The 18,893-nt window shown below is 46.6% G+C and overlaps 1 protein-coding gene across 2 annotated transcripts in view; it reads right to left on the reverse strand.

Annotated features, from left to right (window-relative positions):
• Positions 1-18,469, reverse strand: part of Elk3 (ETS transcription factor ELK3) — a 59,174-nt gene extending 40,705 nt beyond the window's left edge. For both annotated transcript variants that reach the window (XM_031349549.1, XM_031349550.1), the window contains exon 1: positions 18,081-18,469. The gene's annotated coding sequence lies outside the window, so the exon portion shown is untranslated. The remainder of the gene's footprint in view (positions 1-18,080) is intronic.
• Between the last annotated feature and the right edge of the window lie 424 nt (positions 18,470-18,893).

Consider the following 18,893-nt stretch of genomic DNA (forward strand, 5'->3'; position numbering starts at 1 on the left):
GTCTCTTGCTGACATTTCTCCTGGATGCAGCTCCTTGTCCAATGAGGAAAGGGTTCAGAGTACTTCACTGCTATCCAAGGAGATGAGCAAAAACCACAAATCCACTGAAACCAAGGAATGGAAATACATCTAGGGTCTGCTGGAACCCAGGACAGGCAACTTTTAGGCATGCAAGGGGAACTTAAGTATATGAACACACTACACCAATAAACTCTGAAGTCTTTGTCTTAGGCAGTGGTTGGTTCTCACCCTTCCTAATGCTGCAACAGTCCCTCATATTGTGCTGACCCCTGACCATAAAATTATTTTGTTGCTACTTCATAACTGTAATTTTTCTACTGTTGTGAATTGTAATATAAATACATGTGTTTTCTGATGGCCTTCTTGGAAGGGTCATTCAACCCCCAAAGGGGTCATTACCCACAGATTTAGAACCACTGGTGCATTTTTTTTTCTGTGATTTATTTTCAGGAAACATTTTAGTCATTGCCAGTTGTCACAAGTGAAAAATAAAGATACAAAGTCCTTCAAAGGGTCCATATTCCTCAAAAGTTCTTCCTGTGGGATAACCAATGCCTGTGCTTTCATTTGTTCTGTAAACAATCTACAGCTTGTTCGTGTTTGTAAAAGGAAAGAGAGAAGAGCGAAAAGAAGCGGGCACCGCTCGACCTTGTGATTTATCCTCCAAGAACATACAAGACACTTTGCCATGCTTTAAAACTGAATCTTCCATCTGAGGAGAGAACTCTTGGGAGAAATTACTGACCTGACGGCCACTCGGTCAGAACGGAATTGCAACTCAGTGTGTATACAAACTGCTCAGCTCTCCTGGAACGTTGTCATGGGTGGGTAAATCAGAAGCGACTCAACTGGCTTGCTGGTGGCTCACATACCGGGGTGTTTTCTTTGGAAAACTAAGTGGATGGCTACATTGCCTCCACTGGGATGGTGTCCATGGGTCATTCTACTTCCTCCAACATCCGCAAATTCATCTACTTCCCACCCCACCCCAGCAGGGCACAACCCAGCCCTGTCTTATCCCACCTTTTCAGACCTCTCTAGACGGCCTCTCATAGGTCCTCTTTGATCTCTAACATGGCTACTTTCCAAAGCTTCCTCAAGGTACAATGTGTTCTTTCTGGGCCTGGAGAAAAGGTGAGCCACCTAGAGGATAAATAAATATCTGGTGTCCCAGAAGCACCCACCTTCTATGGACCTCAAAGATGCAAGTCAATTCTAATTGGGATAGCCCGGGGAAAGCTCAGAATAATATCCTGCTTGCTATCCAGCTGCAGCAAAGCTCATGCGCATACGTTATGATATTGCCTTATGGGAAGCAAGGTTTGTACAAACTGGCTAAGTATTCTTAGCCAGAACTTCATTAGCATCCCCTGCAATTCCAACACAACATGTGATGGGAAAGAAAAAAAGCACTCACTAAACAGGTGTATAATGCTCCCCATTTTTTTTTTATCTTAAATTCTATCTGGTGAGATTGAAGTGTTTTGGCTTTATGGGTGGTTCACAAAAGCTAAAGATCCCAGACATTTAGCAATCACTGTCTTGGGAAAGATACAGCATTATCCACCTTTCCCAGTGTCTTCTGATCCTCTGAGCCCTCTGTGCACCATTCCCTTTGGGTCTCTAGGTAGCCAACCACACAAACAGAGCACGCAAGGAATCTTCCACGCACAAACATCCATTTACTCTCTCATTTGAAAACAGCAGACCACAAGGTTATGGGACAGCTAGAGCAAAGAGCAAAGAAAGAAACCAACTAGCCGCCTAGATTTCCCAACAGAGGCTGCGGCCCCTGGGCTGTCTATGGCTACCTCTCTGTGTATCAATAAGTCCAGGAGACAGAGTGGGAAACCACAGCTCTTGGGGGATGGGGGTGAGGGGAAATCACTCCAGGTAACCAACTGTACTAAGAAAACCAACCGTGTCTTGAAAGACGAGTAGAGCTGTAAAGCTGTAAGACACAGAGATTTCTTGCGTGGTGGGCACAGCCGCCCCACCCCCACTCCCTGCCCCAGGGATCTGGAGCGTGTTTTTCTTTAAACAGAAGGGCTGTTCCTTTCCAGCCGTTTCTGGAAGAAAACCTGACCATTTACTTTCTATGCGATTGTTTTAATTGTCCAGGCTCTCCGCACGACTCTTATTTCTGGCTGGTGGCACAGCCCCCATCCGAGGGTTCTCAGGCTTTGCTAACACTGAGCTTCCTCTTCTTTTGCAGGTTGCAGGCAGGAAACTGGAAAATGGGCCACAGGAAACCTGGCCCTCCCACATCTGTCCCACTTTGTAACTGCAGCTCTGGTTTCATTCGGTCTATGTGTCAGCTCTATTTTAACCCTCCATTCGACGGCCAGGCTGCTCTCTGAAAGAACACCCATGAGCTTATGGCTTAGAAGGCCCCCTCATAGGATTTGGGCTTCTCCCAAGCAATCGATCCCATGAATCCAATCAAGCCTCCAGTGAAAATTCGAGATGAGTTCATAACACCAGACACAACAGAAGTCATTCTGGGCAAATAGATTTACAGGCTGCCTGGTGAATTTTAACGTGCCAGGTTTTGATGCATAACAGGAAAGTGAGCTTTGTAAACATGCACCTCGTCAAATAGCCAGTCTCATCATGAGGCTCTTCCAAGTCATCTTCTCTCACAGCATCAGGACCTACTGGGTGGAAGGGCATGAAATTATTGTTCTTAGGGCTCAAAACTGTTAAATAGCAACAAGCTCATGTATCCCACCTAAAACAGTGTAATCACACATCTGAAAGAAATGTGAACACACACATCATCCCAACCACTGGGAAGGATCTTCCTTGAGTATTTGACCCATGAGCCCTTTTGAGAACTCCCTGGGGGAAAATGTTTTATACATGTCTATTCATATAGATATAAACATGTGTATGCTTAAACATACCACATCAATAGGCTCTGTAAAGCTCTACGGAAATCTCCAAGTTCCAAATCAAGACTCCTGGTCGAGAGTGCCAGAGGGACGGCTCAGTGGTTAAGAGCACTGGCTGCTCTTTCAGACAATCCAGGTTCAATTCCCAGCACCCACGACGGCAGCTCACACCTCTCTCTAACTCCAGTTCCAAGTGATCTGATACCCTCACACCGGCATACCAGCAGGCAAAACGCCAATGTATATAAAATAAAAATAAATCCAGTCGTTAAAGAAGAGTCCTAGTCTGAAAAACCCTAGCTGCATTCCCTACCTCTGCCAATGCCGAGGTTTCAGGGACTTCTTCAGAACAAGACTGAGACCCAGACTTCCACCCTTACAGGAGCCTTCCCTTTAAATACTGATACTAAATGATCATTCATGCACCAATGAGTTGATTGCATTGAGTATACAAGTCAAGTTTACACTCTTGGCCATCCCCAGCCGCCGTGAAGCCATGCCTTAAAAATATGAAGACAGATGTGCGTGGACCCAGCCATCAGAACAAACAGACCCCGACCCAGGAATATCTGCTCCCAAGTCCAGATCCCTAATCACAATGCACACTGTCACACTTGTCACACTGGAGCGGTGACCCTCCTCGACATGTGGGCCGTAACCTCTTTCACAGGGGTCGCTTAAGACCGTCAGAACGACACAGATATTTACCTTACGATTCTTAAAGGTAGCAAAAGCATTATGAAGTAGCAACAAAAATGATTGTGTGGTTTGCTGGTCGCCACGACATAAGGAACTACATTAAAGGGTCATTAGGAAGGCTGAAAGCCACTGACATAGAAGCTTGTTTCCCACACATCTCTCTGGCCAAGATAGGAGTTAATCCAAAGGCAAAGTGACATTCTCAGCAGGATAAAGTCAGGAAGGGTCCTTCACTTCACCACTCTGTGACGCCAGGCACTCAGACTGGGTTGGTTCTGTTTGATGAATCTGAGCTGAGCCTAGAGGCACATGCAAGCAGAGGCAGGCAGATCTCAGTGAGTTCCAGCCTGGTCTACAGAGTGAGTTCTGGGACGGCCTATGCTACACAGAGATCCTATCTCAAAACCTAAAATTAAATTAAATTAGAATGAAACATTCTGCCACATTTCTTTTGGCCAATTCCCTCCGTGAACAAAGAGAGACATTGATTGATTGATGGCGAAGGACAGAGAGACAGAAAGACAGACATGCCAGTTTTACCTAAGAGGATTTTTTTAATGGGGGATTGAATCTAGGAGTCACACTGGAGCAACAACTGTTGATAGGTGGTCTATAACCTACCTCTGTTTACTTTTTAAATTTTTGAGTCAAAATCTGAGTAAGATGCAGGCCGATCCTGAATTCTCTGTGGATTCTGAATTGACCTTGAACTTACCACATACCTGCCATAGCCTTCTGAGTAGCTGGGATTTCAGGCTTGTGCCACCAGGCCGAGCTGAAGGTTGACTCTTAATGAAAACTTGACACATAAGCCTCTGTGATTTCCAGAATTCAGACATGGAGGGACTGGTCCTTTTATTTGACATGTGGACACAAGGACTTTGGACCCTGAAGATGGAAGTGGAAACCTATCCCCCAGCATGAACGTTTTCATGATACTCAGGAATGGGTTGTGAGAATTGTTCCTTCTGTGGACAGGAGCAGCCTGGGAGCCACAGACCTATGTGTGGTCCCCTGGAAGGAACCTGGTACCCAGAGCAGCCTTGGTGACTTTGCATCACAGAGATACAGATAACTTAACTTACTAATATCTTGCCAGCTGTCCTTAAATTTGAGCTTCAATGTAAAGCAACGAGCACTCCTTCCCACAACATTATATCTATGTATTTCAGAGACCTTGGCCAGAATGGCAAATCTTTCCCCAAATTTTCCAGCTTATAATGTTAATAAGTTCAATCTTGTGCATTCAGGGGGAAGATTAGGGATGCTTTATTCAGTCCGATACTTGAAGATGGTTTTACAAAAATAAAAAATAAAAAAATAAGGCAATCTTCCCATGTTACTTCTAGGAGACAGAAAACTGGAATCTTTCGGATAAACTTGAAAGCTTTTTGTGCTAAAGAGGCAACCGGTAGAAGTAAAAACACAAGCCTAGTGCATGCTGAGAACACTTCTGCAGGACACACGATGATGGTGGTTTTTCCACATGCAGCAACTGGGCACTTCCTGCCAGAGCATCCTCCAACTCTCTCATTGTGTGGTTGAAACTGTAAAACCTTTCTAAATCAGGACTTCCTTCTATTATGTTGCAGAGGCGGCTTTCTGGGAAGGGGGAAACTCCTGAGGCAAAAAGGTAGGAATTCTTACAGCACCACCCAGTGGAAACACTGTGGGGGTGGTAGTGGGGGGAGCAGTGAGGGATCACGGGGTGGGGGGATAAGGGGGGAGTTGTGGGCGGGGTGTGTGTGCACACTGAAACATTTAGTAAAAGTGGTCATGACAGCTACTCCGGATAAAAGTCACGGCACTGAGTCCCACTGCTGTTCCCTTTCCACGGATGGCACTCTGCTTACAAGTGACCTCTCCCTGCTCATCCGCCCCCTCTTTCTCCTGTGCACACACAGGCTGAGCAGGGTCAGGAAACATGGCACAAGCCTAGGAAGGAAGGGGTCCCAGGTGTGGTTAGGTATGAGTCGCCGCTGCACCATCCCTTCCTCTTTAAAGGACCTCAAGGGATTCTGGGCACGGGAAGTCTACACAGCTGTGCTGGACATCCTAGATCTGATGCAGGGACGGCCAAGCATTTCCTGAGAGAGAGGGGTACCCAGCCATCTGGGTATCTTCCTCTTCTGGCAAGCTGCTCCTGGTCTGGCCACCTCTAACACGTACAGTTAGAGATTCCCGGAGACAGTTATATGCCCTCTTCTTTCTCCTGGGTCCTGCCTCCATATGAACATGACTACCCCTGTCTTTCCAAGGCCTCTGGGGGGTGTCACAGCCAATGGACAGGTTGCTTATCTCCGTGTTGTTAACTGCCATCAGCAAAGCACAGCTTTTCATGGAGATCTGCTTCTCAAACATGTGATGCATTCGTCCACAGTTTTCTAGGGAATGGACTAAGCTATAGGAATCTTTGACTACATCCTTCCAGATTCCTCCACAGAAGTCCCGGCAAAGGGGCCATGTCTACCAGGGAAGATTAGAACTTTCTTGTCTTCTCCATAGAAGTTCAGGCAATTTCTCAATGGCCAAGTGTTTACCTATCCATCCCCCCACCCCGTGCACATGCACATGAGCACGCGCACACGCACACACCATACCACGACCGCCAATATCATCAATGGAATAACCAGAAGCCTAACTCAGAGAAACACCAGCTCTCCTAGAATAGCAACCTTTCTCCTGGGACTAACTCCATTACAACTATTTTAAAGCTCTCGGTTGTTAATGGTACCTAGATAATGAGGTGCAGAAAAAGAAATCAGCTGGCTGACCTTGTCTCTATTTAAAAGTATATGATTAAGATGAAAATGATTTTATATAGCACCTCAGAACAGCTGATGTTTTCCAGTAGTTCAGAGGGACTTAGCAGTACTATAACTCTTCTGCTTTCGCTTAAAACACTTGCTGGTGTTGAGACTGAAGCAGGAAGAGCTGACATTGGCTGGTCTCGGGTGTTGCTTAAGACAGTCCTCTCACATAAAATGGTTATGTGCTACTGGTGTTTGTGAACAAGAGGTGGCTGGAGACATCGTGTGTGGATTTTTGAGAAGCACAGAGAGCCCCTCACAGAGTGGTTATCTGTGCCAGAAGTTGGGCGCTTCTGGACTCGGAGGCACTGATCATTCAGCCCCAGTTATCATGCCCAAAGCAAAGTTCTTTCATAGTTCCAGAAATGCAGATTCCAGGTACGGATGCTCGTACCTCGGTCTGTTCTGCAGAATGCTCTTTGGCAGTGCAGCTAGAGTCTTTTCAGTGTGTCTTTTCAGCCTGCTCATGTGGTGGACATGTGTGGAGGGTCGGTCACATCTGAAGTCAGAAAGGTAGCAACCGGCCCATCTACTTCCTGGACCCACGTGCACGAGTTTCTCTTGCATGTTCCAGTATGGACATCATGTCTTGCCAGATGTTTCTCATGCAGAGAATTGCTTCCAATGGTAAATGACTTCTAACCCGAGGTAAAAACCCCAGTGGCACTGAGGTAAAAGTAAACGAGAGGCCACTCAATTCTTCATGAAACTTTTACCTAAAGCCACATGTGGCACATGGAGAAGCAACAGTAAGTGAATTAGGACAATTAGTGGGACACGTTCAAAATAACTTGGTGTTCTTGGTAGATGCTGTTTTGTTTGGTTGGGTTTTCGTTTTCTTCAAGACAGGGCTTCTCTGTGTAACCTTGGCTGCCCTGGCACATGCCTGGAACTTGGTCTATAGACCAGGCTGGCCTCCAACTCAGAGATCCACCTGCCTTTGCCTCCTGAGTGCTGGGATTAAAGGTGTGCGTGACCACCGCCCAGCAGGTAGACACTGTTATTTCTAAGAAGCCTGTTGCAAAATACACAGTGTGTGATTTCAAAACTGAAGCCTTCTCCAGAGTCTTGTTCTTAAAACCTTTGAAAAATCAATCATCTAAATTCATTAAGAGAACTGTGTCCTGGAACCTGCTGCCAATGGCCCATTCACTCACTCCATCCAAAGCATCTAATGAAAGAGATGATACTGGAGTCAAACATAGGCCCTCATCCCCAAGTGGTTTCACCTCCTTGAACTCCCATGCAGGGATCAGCCATCCACGGGGTTGGCCCTTCCTGAAATACCACATACAACTGGATGCTGTTTCTTTTTAAAGCATGAATATATTAGCTATAAAAATAGCAGACATGTCTGGATTTAGATTATATTTCCTCCTTCCTCAAGAAAATGATCCTTTTAAAAAAAATGAGATAGTCTAATCCCATAGCAAATTTATAATCTTCTACAAAAAGTTCTTAAAGTTTGTGTGTGTGTGTGTGTGTGTGTGTGTGTGTGTGTGTGTGTTTGAGCGCACCTGTGTGTGTCTGTATCTGTGAGCATGTGTGCACTCACATGTGTACATATGCCAAGGCCAGAAGGCAACTTCAGGTCATTCTCAGGAACAGCGTCCACTTTCTAGACTGAGGACTGACTGGTCAGTGAGCACCAGGGATTGGCCTGTCTCTGCCTCCCCTGCACTAAAACGGTATTGTTCTTTTTCAGATAGGGTCTCCTGTAGCCCCAGCTGGTCTTGGAAGAACTATCCAGCCCAGTATGATTTTGAACATCTGATCTTCCTGCCTTCACTTTCAGAGCACTGTGATTACAGACCTGAGCTACCCACGCCTAGTTAATCTGGTGCTAGGAATGGAACCCAGGGCTTCATGTGTGCTAGGCAGGCATTTTCCCAACTGACCTACATCCTAAGCCAACTTTCAACCTTCTGAGAACCACAGGACTTATAATACCCTATTTGATTCCTGATTCCAGCATCTTGGCTATTTGTGCACATATATATAAACATAAATATATATGTATGTATGCACATACAAACATAATTTGGTTACAAAAACTTTAAGACAATTTCAATATTATGTACACAATATTATGTATCACAAGTTCAGGAAAACTAAAGTAGTAGATAAAGTGAATTCAGCAAAACCTAGGGATACCAAGTGGCTGGGTAACCATTGCTTTTTGCCTCAGCCATCAATCATGCTGGGTGGTGGTGGCACACACCTTTAATCCCCAGCACTTGGGAGGCAGAGGCAGGCGGATTTCTGAGTTCGAGGCCAGCTTGGTCTACAGAGTGAGTTCCAGGACAGCCAGGGCTATACAGAGAAACCCTGTCTCGAAAAACCAAAAAAAAAAAAAAAAAGGTGTCTGCTGAAAGCCACCTCTAAGGCACTGGATATGCAGTCCAGGTGTGACCATGCACTCCTACTTAGGAGCATTTGCAGGCACAGTTCTAAAAAACATTTTTTAAAGAGATAAGAGGAGGAAGAAAGAGGAGTTGAGGAGAGGAGGAGAGAGAGACAGAGGGAATCTAATGGCCTCTGGTCTAAACAGCCTCTGAGGGTGAAGCCTGGAGAACAGAGATGGATGCTGGCAGAAATGACTTCCTTATCAATGCTCCTGAGTCCCGAATTCTAAGAGTTCAAGCCCAAGATCATCCAAGGACGCTAAGGCAGCCCATCTCCTCAGCTAACCTTCCAGGAGGCACTCCACTGCCTGGGTGCTTTCTTTCTATGCTCGTCATGGGACTCCAGGGCCTTACTGGGAACCCAAGCTTTCTCCTTTCCTGAAAATGGCAGAGTAAATCCAGGCGCTCGCCTGACTTCCTATACTGAAACAATGATTCTTCCGGGTGGAGAAACTCAGTAAAGAACATTCCCTCAGGCACCACCCTAGGTACAGAAGGAAGGCTCAGATCCCATCCAGGCAGGCTTGCTCCCCTATGTAGGAGGAGTTGTGGTTGGTCACTTTTTCTAAGGTCACACCCTGCCCAGATTCTCTCTCCAGCAGCCACTTGTCTATCTAAGCAATCACATATGCGTACCTCCCCCTGCCCTATCCACTCCAATCTCCTTCATTTCTAAAAATAAATCCCAGTACATGGAGCTTATATTTTAGCCTCAAAAGTCAAGTCTTCCAAATTCTGAAGAGGGGACACAGGAGGACATTCCAGTCCTGGTTCAACGAAGCCTACCAGCAAGGTATTACTTCAAGTGTTAGATAGGCATCGACATGAACCATCAACACCCCCTCCCTTTTTTTTTTTTTTTTTTTTTTTTTTTTTGCTTACAGTATTCCTTAGGTGAATACCCTATTCTGAGTGTCCGTGATGTCATTTAGAGGATGACAAGCTACAGGTGTGGGCAGTGCAGGCCCCCAGTCCATCCACACTACCTACTAGAGAGCCGGCCCTAGGGTAAATCCTGAGGCTTGTTTTGTTGTTATTTTGGTCCCTTTTTTCCTGGTAATTAACATCATGGTGGCCGATCTGGGGGATTAGCGGCTTGGTCAGACACTCTGGCTAAGCCAGACCTGCCCTCAGCAAAGGAATCCTTGGCAAAACCCAGGTGAAACTAGTTAATATAACTAGTCTGGCTCTGTCAAAAACAAAAACAAACAAACAAGAAACCCAAACTGGTCCATCTCTTCTACTATTTCAAACTCCAGCAGAAACATCATTGATTTCAAAAGGTTACAAACACTGCCTATGCGGCTGTCCCAGGGGAAGGAAGACTTTCAAACCGAGGACCACGCAGGACCCCAAATGGATTATCCAGGGCAACTGTGAGACAGGTTCAGCTTGTCAACTGAAACCTTCCACAGAGGAGTACGGTGGCTTTAGAACTAATCGGTTCTGACAAGAAAGCATTCCACAGGAAAGTCCTTCGAGCTGTAGCCAGCCATTCTCCATCTAACACTGATCTGAAAATCAGAGCCAAGTTTGTCTCAATACTAATAAACAAACCCGATTTCTGAATAGATACTTTTCTTGGAAATCTAAGTAGAAACTATAGCAAATGACATAGCCATCTAACCAGGAGACCAGCCTGTTAGCTACTCAGCAGAGGCACTTTCTAGTAAAGGATTGGGTTTATGCACAACAAGGCCCTTTATCCAGCCCACAACCTACAGATAAGGCTTCTTCGCTTTCTTTTGTTTCTAGTTCACCCAGTGCCAGGTGTTGTACACAGTGCTGGGTGGACACAGGATGAAAAAACCAGATGTGGACCCAGAGAGAGCCCACAGCAGGATGAGCCCCACAGATGTGCAAGGCATCATGCTACACACACATGTACAGATATCCCTCCCTCTCAGAAGCTACCTGGGTCATGGGTCTGGACAATGTATTATCATATATCCTTGATCGCGGAGTTTGGGAAAAGAGATCGTAAAGGGCAGTTAGGAAGAATAGCCTCTTCAGAAATACATACCGAGACTGTTTGGCCCCTGGATTCAGTCAGAATTTGGGTAATGAGAAAACCTGGAAAGAAAGCCTCTGGAGAAGCTCAGGAAGCCCAGGGGAAGGCTGAGGACAAGCATGCCCTTCCCCAGGTGTGACAGGCAAACTGAAAGAAAGCTAAAGAAAGAAGAGGTGGGTAGCTGGGCAGTGGTGGCGCACACTAATCCCAGCACTTGGGAAGCAGAGGCAGGCGGATTTCTGAGTTTGAGGCCAGCCTGGTCTACAAAGTGAGTTCCAGGACAGCCAAGGCTACACAGAGAAACCCTGTCTCGAAAAAACCAAACAAACAAAACAAAACAAAACAAAAGAAGAGGAAGGTAGAGAGGATAATGGAGAGACAGGCGAGATATCATGTTTTTCTTTCATAAGCAGGATCTTAGTTGGAGACAGAGAAAAAAGAAAGCAGAAGAGGAATGACTAGGGAGGAGGACCAGTTAGTTGATGGGGAAGAGAATGGAGGAATGGAGGAAGGCAGGAGAAGAGAAGGTGATAAGGAGACAGTGGTCCCTGTACAGGAATACAATATGATGAAACCAACTACTCTGTACACTGAAAAACAGCAAAAGTTATTAAGTTCACTTCAAAAGTAAAAATCAACAAAGGATGACCACTGATTACGATCCTCTGAAGAATAGATTCCCAGGATAATGCCTAGTGGCAGGGGGCTCTGTTATCACTCGAGGAAAGGACCCCATGTTGTTGTGACTGGCCACGTTAGCAGTGTGCAGGGCCCAACCCACGTCAGTCACTGGGGCCCGAAGAATGAGAGTACAGAAGGTTGTTAGGAATGGGTCAAACACTCGGCTCCGTCCCAAAGCTCGGGGAGGAAGGAGGGAAGCTGGGCAGGTGGCACAGTCCTCCTTTGGGTCCTCCTAATTCAACCCAGGGACAAGTGAGATCCAAAGGGAAATTTAAAAGGCCACATTGTTCCTAAGGAGGCAGCAGAAATTCTTAGCACATTTCCACAAGGTCAAGTATGTCTTCCCCAAAACACTAGCGGACTTGGGACATGAGAATCAAGCCTCTGTGTTTCAGCCTATTACCATCCAGCCAGGAAAACTGAAGCACAGAATGACTATATAATACCCTACAAACTCAGTTAGCTTTAAGGTAATACTTTTAATTTTCCTACAACACTGGTTAAAAAAAAATTTTTTTTATATCAAATAAACTAGAAGAGATCCCTCCCTTTTCCCACATGATGAGGAAATCCCCATATCCTACTGATTTATGCTTAACCAATCAAATAAAAGCGTTGCAGCATTTTTACCAAGGCATTTGGGAGTTTAAGACTCTGTTTGGCAGATTCATGACACTGTCCCCATTGGAATAAAAAATAATACTCAGGGGATATTTGGAAGTGATGGAAATATAAATATTCTTCATTCAGAGAAGGTAGATACATGGATGTATACAATTATCCTTAAGATCTCTATCATAAAATGTATGTAAGTTAATGACCTTTTGTTTGTTTGTTTGTTTCATTTGAGACAGACACTATGTAGTCCAGGCTGGCCTCAGACTCATAGAGGGTTAGCCTGCCTCTGTGGCCCAACTGCTGGAGTCAGAGATGTACATACACACCATGCTCAGCCATACCGCTTCTCTTTCATTAAGGTCAAACATAATGGCAAGGTTCTTACATTGGTTTTTTGTTTGTTTGTTTGATTGGTTGGTTGGTTTTGCCTTCTATCGCCGAGAGCCCTAACCTAACCAGTCTTGAGAAAATACATCTAGATAATTGTATTTTACACCTACCCCATGATTCCAATCAGATTCCTGGCTAAATGGGAGCACCCTGCTCTGGTAGCTTTAAACATACTTAAAAATACTAAACGACTCTGAGCTGCTTGGAACGTGTGAGTTAATTCATTTTAGTTTGAATCAAATTCAAATAGGGTATCACAACAACCGTCTCCATTACTTTTCAAATACACAAGTAAACTCTCAGCTAAGTTATACATGGATTCCACTTAACTTTTAAAACAGGTTAGTAGTTCTCCCCAGAAAGTATAAATTGCTACACATCAGTAAAGTGGCCAGAGTCCATTCCTGGTGACAGTGCAAATCACATTTGGCTGAGGTGACCACTGTAGAGTTTATTCTCAAGCTCCTGACATTTGTGTGAATTTCCAGGAATGAGTACAAGGCTATTTTAATTCTGGTCGTGGAAAAGAATCACAGAGAGAGTTAGATATTTGAAGAGCCGTTACTTAAAAGGCAGAACAGGCCATCCATCATCTTTGGGGGCCTTCAGGATTTGTTCGTGGAGAGCTAAACACACAAACACGGGGGTAATTTAATTTGCTAGTGCTACGCCCTCAGTGGCAGAACGAGAGTGGTCATGGTATCCCTGCCATGGTGTTAGTCAAAAAGCTGAATGACCTCGATTCAAACCAGCCATGGGCTATAGTAATATTGAGCTTGGAAAAGAAAAAAAAATAAATTTAAAACAGCAAACTTTGGAAAGTGGGGATATAGCAAGAAACGAAAGTTGTCTACGTGGATCTTCTTCCTCTCCATAGCTGGCTCATCCTAAGGTACATTTTTCTGGTTTAACCTCCATTTTCTCCCCTTATCTATCATTCTGTTCTGATGTGTAGCATGCCCTCACTTCCTGTTACTATAGCTCGATACTCCACTGCACATCATGACTCATACTTAACTCATACAGAAACTCATCAAAATCCCAAAATTTCAAGGCACACAGGAACCCAGTCTTTCAAGATGGCAGCATTCTTAAGATATTCCAGATGACAAAACACCAACCCATGATTTCCTCTGAAATCATGTCACCCTCAATAAATATAAGCTCACTGTCTGGCAACTTGAACTTCAGTAGTCACCATTAAAATGCACTCTGTGGGGGTGCTTTGTGAAAATATGCTCTTTTAAAAAGTAAGACGTGACTCTAAATAAAACCTTCCGAGCGAGCGAGCGAGCGAGCGCACATGTTCCCGGGCATCTGTGTACACAACACACATTTCAAAAAGGCTCCAAAAATATACAACAAAATGTTAGCAGCGGGGTTAGGGGGAGATGTTTATTGTTGTCTCTGTGGCTTTCTATGTTTTCCTAGAGTAATCTGTGATAAGTCTCCACCACCAAGAAAAACAGAAAAAGTAACCTCGAGAAGACATCTCGTGACTTGGCATGGTTGCTGCCTGCTCTAAGTTACCCTGTGAAAGCCAAGAGGAGCTTTGCCAACTACTACATGAAAAATGTCTACCTGCAACATGCGAGACTATGTGATGCACCGGTGGGCTTTTGCGACACTCATGAACACAGGTGAATAAAGGCAGGCTGGGGAAGGGGCCGCCAGCACAGACTCAGATAGACAGAGAGCACATTGCTTTGTATGCATGAGGAGTCTAAGTCTGGGAAGCAAAAAGGATTATGCCATTGCCTAGGCATGTCAAGGACCCAAACTATCTATTAGTAAGGGGCAACTCACCTTTAAAACAAAAGACTACTCCAGGAAGTCACATCTGTGGGTAATTCTTTAATTAAGTGCCTTGGGCTTGTCAGTAGGTTATGTTTTGTGACATCTGACAAAGCTCTCTATATAAATATAGTTTGGTAGCATGGAACACACAAAGCCCTGTATCTGATCGCTGGGAAGGAATATTTTAATTTATACACATTGCCTGGAAGTCCTTTAAGACCAATTTCAGGAAGAGATTTAAGTTCCAAAAAGTTATGACAAGCATAAATTTTAATGTATGACCTCTGGGTCACATTTACTGTGTATTAGCGGTTTTGAATTAATTGGTTTCTTACAGAAGGAGACAAAGGGGGAGGCTTTAAGTAAATGCTTAGGTATCCTCAAAATTCAAGGGTTCTCCCCCATCCAAATACAGCTCTTCCCATCCCAAAGGCATCAGCTCTGGCTGTGTGAAGACTCAGTGCTGAGGGAAGTTCAAAGATTCAACTCATGAAAGTTACACCATCACAATTGTCAACATCTGCCATTCTATCATTCTATGGCACAGAAAAGAAGACAGATGGGGTGGGGGTGGAGATTGAGAGAGAGAGAAGGACAAAGACAGACATAAAGAGTATGTTGTCCAGAGGACCGCTGAAGACTTTAATGCCTGTTTGTTGAATGAATGCCTGGGAGAGAGAGAGTTTATCATCATCATTATTAAGGTGAAATAACTGCTCTGTGTAAGCACCAGAGGCTTGCAGATTATTGATGGGGAGCTGTCCTGGACATTGGTGGATGGAACCAGCACCCCTGGTTTTGGCCAGGTGGACTTAGCCCCCCTGCAGGTGTCCTCGTAGGAAGCAGAATTACTCCTGGTTGAAAACCACAGAAGCAGCTCTCAGGCATCTTCAACAAGTTGGACTCTGATCACCCTCCTTCTGCTCAGAACGGTGGGTCTCAACCTGTGAGTCGAGACCTTTTGGGGGAGCCACATATCAGATACTCCTGCATATCAGATATTAACGTTATGACTCATAACAGTAGCAGAAAAATTGCAGCTATGAAGCCGCAACAAGAATCATGTTGTGGTTGAGGGTTCGTCACAACATGAAGAACTGTATTATAAAGGGTTGCAGTGTTAAGTTCGAGAAGCACTGGATTAGAAGGAAGTGTTCACAACCCTATGGAGTCCTCCTGCAAGATGATGTTTGCGCCTGGAAGGTTTCCCCATCAGCTGGAGTTTTGTGGTCCGACTGGACACTCAACACCAGCAGTTTACTGACCACCCACTTAGCCCTAGAAAGGTTTGAGGGGCATCTGGGAACTCAGGCCCACGGACTCACCTGGGGTGGGCTGGCTGGGTTGTTTTTAGGACAGATTTGCCAAAAGAGAAATCTTAGCATCATCCTGGAAGTCCTCAAGAGAGGCAACATGTCCTCGTCAAGAAAGAAGCACTGTGCTTCCAGTGGGGCTCTCTAAAATTCTTTGCCCTTTTTAGTAACTCTACACATTTCTAGTCAACATTTAAAAGGAGAGAGAGAGAGAGAGAGAGGAAGAAGAAGAAGAAGAAGAAGAAGAAGAAGAAGAAGAAGAAGAAGAAGAAGAAGAAGAAGAAGAAGAAGAAGAAGAAGAAGAAGAAGAAGAAGAAGAAGAAGAAGAAGAAGAAGAAGAAGAAGAAGAAGAAGAAGAAGGGGGGGGGGAGAGAGAGCGAGCAGGAGAGCGCCAAAAGGCCTGCTCTATATCTGGCATTGAAAGGCCATCCCTTTTCATGCTCTGGGGGTTTTGCAAGCAGTCATTACTGGAAGCTCTTAGTACACTTATGGACAGTCTCCTTAACTGTCTGACCTACATACCCTCCTAACACAATCTGTAATTTTATTATCCCCATAAATTCAAACCCATAACTGACCTTTTTCCAAATAAATGTGTGCCACAGAAAAGGGAGAGAAGGAAAGAGACCAGAGAATATTTTGTTGGGCAATACGGCTCATAAATCGATTTAGGTTCACTAATAGATGCCTGGAACATGCTAGGTTTCCCAGCCCGACCTGGCCTACCCTACCAACCCCCCAAACCCCAAAAAACAGAGGCACAGATGGGAGAGGGTGGGCAGGCATGTATGTTTGTGTAAGAGTTGATTGGACAACAGAGAGCAAAAAGCACACACACAACTATCTCTCTCTTTCTCCCCCCAACCCTTCCCCCCTCAGAGGAAAGCATGTTTGCTTGAGACCCAAAATGGCCAAAGGGACTTCCAAGTTTTTTGAGACTGTGCCCTAGAAAGACTGGCAGGGGTGGAGAAGGCACCTCTAAGTCAATAAAGACTGTGACTCGCCTAGCTCTGCAGGCGGACAGTGGCTCGCACAAAACCCCTCCTGTGCGGAGTAGCGGAAACTCCCAATGAGATTAGTCGGTGTGTGTGTGTGCAGACATTACTTAGCAATGACTAAAGGGCTCTCTCTCTTCCTGCAGCAGCCAGTGGAAAATTCAAGGAACATTTTTCCCCCTGCAGCAGCAGAATCCCTTTAACCCTCTCCCCAGCCAACTCCAAAAACAACTCGGCCTCCCCCCCATACACACCCCCCAACTGCCCCCACCTCGGGCAGAGCACTGCAGGGAGTTATAGGCCGGCCAGGGGCTTTCAAAACGGGGAGGGTAAGAGGGGGCCGGCAGGGAAGGGGCGGGGGACCCTCGAACACTACAAAGGAAACTGTAAAAGGCACAAATACATAAACCTGAGAAGCAGCAAGCCACAGTTTCTTTGTGAGCTCCTCAGTGAGTCATTTTCAAGATGCTGTCTGCAGCCAGTTTCAAAGCGGAAGCGCACGGCAATTAGTCTTGCCGTTTCCAGACAAGCCAGAAACTCTCCCGACACTCTTTTTTTTTTCCTTCTAAAAAGCCCCTTTTGCAGTTTCTGAAATAGCCTTTCTTGCTTCCACCCCCACCCGCCGCGTAACTGCAACTTACCCTCGGAATGATTCGGTTCAGAAAACGTAACAAAACAGAGACCATTTAATTTTTTTTCTAGCTCCCGCCCCCCAGTTTAATACCCCCTCCAAAAAAAAAAAAAAAAGTTCCAGTAACATTACAGGCCAGCAGGCAGTTGGAAGTTAAAGAGCTGAGAGTTTTCAAGATCATCCCTTGCCCGGCCCATCTCCCAAATCCGAATCTGAACTAGTCGACTCGGCCGGCTTTTAAATTTGACTGGGCGTGCGCCTGGGGCCGTGACCTGGGCGGGGGTCACCTGCCCAGCGAGAGTGGACGTAGTCCCGGGCCCCACATCTCCACTGCCCAAGTCCTCCGCTCCCTCTCCACCCCTTGTGCCCTTCCCTGGATCTGAACACTCGCGTCTCTGTGCCCATCCCGAAGGGATCCGGACCGCAACCCCGGCTGGAGGTCAGCGACAATCCAGCCTCCAGCCACGCAGCTCGCTTGGGCCACCATCCCCAGCCTCAGAGCCCCGGAGCCTCGCTGCAGGGATGAGGGAGCGTCCCCTTCTCCAGGCTTCGCAGAGCAGCCCCCAGGCCCGAGCACGAGCTCCCGGGGTGGCGCCGGTGGCGGTGGCGGCGCGCAGCATCCTCCCCCGCGGGGACGCACCCCCATCCTCCCCCAACACAGTCCACAACCCACCCCACAGCGCCCACAGCCCCACCCCCACCAGCCAAAGAAAAGAAAGAAGGGAAAAGGAGGAAGGAAAAAAAAAGGAAAAAAACCTAGCCCGAAGAAAACTTTGCAAGCGCCGGAGCAACAGGCAAATAGTCCTGCAACCTACCCAGATGTGGGGAAGCGTTTGGGAGTCTTCTTGGGGAGATTTCTAGGAGGAACCAGGCGAAAGCCCCCGACTTTCCATGCTGACAGGCGTCTGCAGACGGTCTGTTGCTCTTGTAATGAGATCCTGATTTTCCCCCCTCTTTTTTTTTTCTTTCTCTCGCTCCTCTTTTTTTTTTCTTCCCCCCACCCCCCCCTCTGGTGTGTGTGAGAGCAGGAAGTTGGAGCAGTCAGGCCGAGCCTGCTCACTTCCTTTACTGCATTATTCCCCAGGCGGTGTGCAGTCTGTGTAAACAGGCTTTTCCGCCCCGCGCCGTGCGCCCGGGCCGCGGCTGTGCGCCGGGGCTGCCCGCCCAGACCCGCGCATACCCCCGGCGCCGGGCCCCGCGCCCGCCCGCACGCCCCGCGCGCCCCCGCGCCGAGCCCGCCCCGCTTCCTGCTTGGCCACCCCAGGGGAGGAGCCTGGGGACTCGCCGGCCAGGCCGCCACCCCTCCACTCGGCAGGGGCTCCTTCGGCTCCCGAGCCCTCAGGTCCCTAAGTTGGGCATCACCCCGGGTTCGTGCCCTGCCAATGCTGCCCTGAAAGGGAGGTCCCTGGGCGAGCTGTTCTCTACCCATAAGCGTGGGAGAAGAGTTTGGGGACAAGGAGGGATGGCGAGTGGAGTTCAGGACTTGGATGCTCTGGGCACCGGGCTGCTTTTATTGCGGACCAGAGGAGGTGAGGGTGTTAAGTGCGCACAAAGTGAGATGGAATCTTCCTAAAGATGCTGTCTGATAGAGTTACTGTCGGGGACATAGTTAACAGCAGCACTATAAT

Source organism: Mastomys coucha, unplaced genomic scaffold, assembly GCF_008632895.1.
Source record: "Mastomys coucha isolate ucsf_1 unplaced genomic scaffold, UCSF_Mcou_1 pScaffold4, whole genome shotgun sequence".
In the NCBI taxonomy this organism is placed as follows: Eukaryota; Metazoa; Chordata; class Mammalia; order Rodentia; family Muridae; genus Mastomys; species Mastomys coucha.